The sequence below is a fragment of the Primulina huaijiensis genome, chromosome 17, assembly GCF_012295235.1.
Source record: "Primulina huaijiensis isolate GDHJ02 chromosome 17, ASM1229523v2, whole genome shotgun sequence".
In the NCBI taxonomy this organism is placed as follows: Eukaryota; Viridiplantae; Streptophyta; class Magnoliopsida; order Lamiales; family Gesneriaceae; genus Primulina; species Primulina huaijiensis.
The window spans coordinates 6,871,986-6,877,985 of NC_133322.1; positions in this window are offsets into that span (position 1 = coordinate 6,871,986).

Below are 6,000 nucleotides of genomic sequence, written 5' to 3' on the forward strand. Positions count from 1 at the left end.
CGCACCAAATGATGTTTTATAATATTAATTATCACAAATAAGAGTAATGAACTTCTAGCATAATATTGACACTATAACTTATATATGTTATAATTTACAAACATGTTCTTTTAACAACCTATATATTTCATAGAAGTTCCCCAATTTTTATTTGGAAAAAAATAATCTAGGCATGTCATAATTTTAGGGAATTTATATTCACTTGTTAAACCAAGTGCAAAAACTTGCGTGAGACGGTCTCACGGGTCATATTTTGTGAGACGAATTTTTTATTTGGGTCATCCATAAAAAAATATTACTTTTATGCTAAGAGTATTACTTTTTATTGTGAATATCGGTAGGACTGATCCGTCTCACAGATAAAGATTCGTGAGACCGTCTCACTAGAGACCTACNTGTCTCACAAATAAAGATTCGTGAGACCGTCTCACTAGAGACCTACTCTAAACCAAGATCGATGGATTTAGTTTTAGTTTGATTTTAGAGAGGTGGTTTTGATTTAGTTTGGATATATAAATTGTAGCTTAAAAAACATTTAAATAAATCTAGTTTTTTTAAGAAATTTTTATCAAATAATGGCTCAAACCAAAATATAGTCAATATATACTTCCTTTTTTTGTACAATGGGGTGAGATGTTTACCTAAATTAATTAATATTTTTTGGTTCAGAAAAACAGCAATTGGACATTTGCCTATATTTGGGCAAGTTGAAGGATGATTCAATCTTCATTTAATTAATCTTATAATGAAACGCTATTTAAATATCTTTTGACTTTATTTAAATATACCCATATTTTCGTATAAATATTCAATGAGCTGGGCTTTGTGTTGAATTTGTTACTAACTTTCAAATTCATGAATGAAAAGTTCGGATAAAATTCAACACAAAATATAATTTTAACTTTTAAGTATGTCGAGTTTTTTTTTTATATATCTATCGTATAAATATTTCGATATTCAATCTAGTTGAAACAACTAAAGTACATCTATTATTAAATGTATAATTTCATCATATCCAACATATGAATGTCATTGCAACTGACTCACATAAATGTTCGTAGTGAGTGTCTAGAAGATTATACACACACACACTGTTTATTAAAGTTAAGAGTATATCTTTCATAAGACGGTCTCACGGATCAATCATGTCCATATTTACAATAAAAATTAATATATTTGACATAAAAAGTAATACTTTTTCGTGGATGACATATATAGAATATATATTTAACAAAATTGACCCGTGAGACCGTATACACATGAGTTTTTGTGTAAATTAAAATGTTAGATGAACTAACTTTAGATTTTGATTTTAAAAAATTATAATTTCAAAAATACTTTTTAACCACCGAATTTCATATTTAATATTTTTATTTACATCTTATCTTCTATCATACCATTTCATTTTAAATTTTGTAAGAAAACTACTTCTTTCTCCATTTTTCCTACCGACCAAACATATTGTGTGTTCACGCCTGTTAGTATATATAAAGTAAGATGACCTTATTTCTAAATTTTAAGTATAAAATAATAACAATAATTTTTTTTCTTCACTTAAATTTAATTTAAGTTGTAAAATTTTTGTAAAAAATTAAATTATCGCATATAAAAATTCATATTCAATATATTAGAAACAATTTTTTTATAGGGCGAAGGGATGGGTTTTTTTTATTAATACTTTAAATTTTAAAATTTATTTCAATAAAAAAAATTTAAAATTTTTCAAATGTACTGCAATCCGTGATTACGAATCACGGATCTACATTCGAAAAAAAAATTTTAAACTTATTTTTGAAATAAATTTTTAAATTTAAATTATTAATTAAAAAAACCCGCGAAGGGACAGATTTGCTTTCTCTTTGTTCAAGTAAAAATTAATTAATTTTGGATTTATGCATATTGTATCTATTTGGTGCAAGATTGATGACTAGCATGGGCAATGTTCTCACGTACATTTCATGGCCCATACCCTCTTTTTTGGTCTTTGTACGTATTTTCAATAAATATAATTAAATTTTGAAAAATCCTTTTTTCATATCTTAAAACGATTTTTAATTAACAAAACTCGTATAATCGAATCTTAACAAGTTTTACTAAAAAAATATAGATAGTTATAAAAATACAATTATAATATTTTACATCGTAAAACAACCAACATCTTTGACGTTATATTACGATTGTTTTTCCATCAAGAACACCCATCTCAATAATTGCATTGTCTTGTAGATTATGATAATCGAATACACGACATTGATTTCGATATCAATGATAAGATCAAACAGTTGTCGTTTTATATAAAACTGTTGCTCGTAAGATCAATTTGGCTAGTTTAGGTAATTATAAAAGTGAAATATGCATATCTGCATACATGTTAATTTAAAAATTCATTCTAATTTTCTAAGTTTTATAATTTATAGTTATAATAGATATGATTTAATTATTATTATTTAGATAATAATCAATGACACAAAAACAATTTTTAGGCCATCTCCAACGGTTCACCATTTTGGTGCCACTTTTCTCCTCCAATGAGGGTGCTATTTTGCCTAAATAGCGCAGCCCCAGGTTTGTTTCTTTTTCTTTTTCTTTTTTAATTTTTTTTATTTGTATTTATTATAATTATGAGTACTAAAAATTATAAATATTATTTAAATAATAATTTAATATTTATTTTAATATTTTAATAATTAGATATTTAATCAAATAAATTTAAAAATAATAATTGTTGATTTCTAGAATATTTATTTATTTATTTTAATTATTATTAATTAAGGACTAATTTGATTTATTGATTTACAATTAATATAATTTAAATACAAATGCAAAAAATTAATATAACAATACAATTTATAAATAAATTGAAAAGGATAATTGAAATACAAATACGACTTGAAACACATAATTCAAATACAAATGTAAATACAAAGACAATAATCGAAAGAAAAATACATTTAGAAGATAAACAAATTAGATAATCAATAATCTGGTAAATTTGATCCGGATCCTTCAAAATCACCCAGATATTTTCCAAACGTGTCAACATCTTGTTGTCCGTGTCTTTGAAGTTAATGGGTTGTAGATAATTAATATATGTAAAATAAAAAGAAATATTCCGAGCATATTTTTTTTGGTATAAGATTTGAAGTTAATGGTTTGAATATGAATGTTATATTTGTTGCAGAAATCGCACTATTTTAGTGTAAAATTTGCACCAAAAAATATTTCGTGGTTGGAGATGGCCTTATATAGCAAAAAAAAAATAAAAGAAACAAAGACAAGTTAGATTAAGTTGGAGCTAGACTTGAAATATTGATAAATATTTTAAATAATAAGCTTCATTTATAGTAATGATAAAAAGTGACTTCAGTATTTAACATGAAAATATAAACAAAGAGAGAGAGAGAGAGAGAGTTTTCCTCTTAATGTTCATGATCATATATTATGGGAAAAATGGTGAAATTATTAGAGAAATCTTAATTGAAGATGATGACATAGATATGATGTTTTTATATTTTGAACAATTATTTTTAATAAAAACAATGATCTATTATTTTGAAGACAAATTTTTAAGTTCGGCTCAGGTCGTGAAAATCTCTCATGTTAATTGATCAAAATCTATAACTATTAATAATGTAACCTTAAATCTTTTTAAATCACACTGTAATCTAAACATCATATTTCGATCATTCTACCGACTATATGAGAGGTAACATTGTTCATGTTTAATAAAGATGACAAACTAAGAGTAGATATAATCATCCAAATCTTATTGTGAACACAGAAACTCCTGTGAGTTGATCTCACGGGTCAATTTTGTAAAACGAATATTCTGTATGAGTCATGAACGAAAAAATATTATTTTTTATGTCAAATATATTAATTTTTATTATAAATATAAGTATAAGTGATCCGTCTCACGAATAAAGATCCTTGAGTTTTGAAAAATTTTTTCTATTGTGAAAGAAAAAAGCCGCCACGCCCAATGTCAATTATTAGACAGTAAGGTCAATTATTACACTTTGACAAGACGAGCCAAAATCTAGCTAACCGAGTTGTGCATTTTCCTTGTTTGTACTCTAAAGTCTTGAGGTCATACGTCAGATAATTTGGTCTAAAAAAATTTAAATGTTAAGCAACTTAATTTTCTTACAATTATTATCTCATTAAAAACTCTTATTTCTATCTATTTATTACATAAACGGTATTTTATTTTATATTTTTTTTGGTTTCTTGAAGAATAAATAAATAATTATATATACAAGAGTTTATAAATGATTTTGTTAGAAACAGAAACAAAAGTATATTTGGAAAAATAATAGTTAAAAATAAATTTTATTGTTGAAAGTACTGAAGTGGATATTAATAAATAGTAGTGTTCTTTAAATTAGCAAATACTTGATTATGATTATAAGATAAAATGATGAAATTTATATTAATTACTATATCATATTAAAATGTAATTAAATCATTACAATGCTTTTTACAAATAGATTTTTCTAAAATATATGTATAAATTATAATTGTTACATGTTAAATAAATAATGTTGATAAAATAGATAATGAACATTTTTCTTGATAAATACAGAAAATGCTCCATAGATGTGCCTAAACTGCTAGAGTAGATGAGCGATTGACACAATGATCATGAGTCCGATTCTTTACTACCAACACTTTCTCAGATGAATCTGTCGTACAAAGTTTGTCTAATACTGGCTCGGAGATTTATCCAGTGTATATCAAATGATAACGACCGTAGGTGTCATTGTCATTTGAATGGATCCAATAACATATCACTAGGTGCACAAAAATGTTGCAACTCTGTGAGTTAATAATTTGCATTTTGTTATTTCACGAGATCCATATGAGGCCGATCCTGCCAAATAATTGGCCCCATAATTGGTGTTATATTTTATTTATAGAACTTATATGGAATTACATTCAAATCATTTGAAAAAACAAATCCTTCGGAGGAATTTTCAAAAAAAAAAGAAAAAAAGAAAAAAAATCAATGTCTTCTAATTACTCATTTTTATGATGTGGGTGGTAAAAATCTTTTGCAAACAAATTCAGATCTTAATCATATTTATATTCAAATATAGAAATGACAATGTCTTGAGTTCAAGATCTGATTATAATTAAAGGTGAGCAGAAACCAGACTAAACTAAATTAAATTGGTTTTTAATCAAACAAAAATAATTGGTTTTATTCAAAGTTTTGATTAAAAAAAATTCAAACCAAGCCGATTTTTATAAATAGACAATATTTTTATATAGATTATTTTTAATTTATATCAGATTAGTATAATTATGAAACATTGATGATAAATGTTATTTTTTTTATCAATAAATTAAAGATAAATGGAGTAGATGATAAATATCTTTTCTCGTCTGAAGTATGATAACAGACGATGATAATTTTTTTTAAGAAAATAATTTTTTTATGAGAATCTATATATTTTGACAAGATTCGATCATACATTATAATATGAATTTTTTTAATATTTTTATGTATATTAATATTTCTCTATTTATTATTGATAGTTTAAAATTAAATTACGTTTATAAATACTAAAAAATTTTATTTGAACAAAAATTAAAATCGATCATTTATACCAAGCCGAACCAAACCAAAGAGGTTTATATGTTGACTTTTAATTATTAATGGAGTGGGTCTCATGTGAGACCGTATCACGGATCATAATATATGAGATGGGTCAACCCTACCGATATTCACAATAAAAAGTAATACTCTTAGCATAAAAAGTAATACTTTTTCATGGATGACCTAAATAAGAGATCCGTATCACAATTATGACATGTGAGACCGTCTCACACAAATTTTTTCCTTATTAATGATTTGGTTTGATTTGCAATTTGCAAAAGCGATAATATTTATTTAGTTCGAGTTTTATAATAAATCGAACCAATACGAATTTTGTTCACCCTTAATTATAACAACATGCCTAAACTTAAAAAAGGGAAAAAAAATTCGAATATATA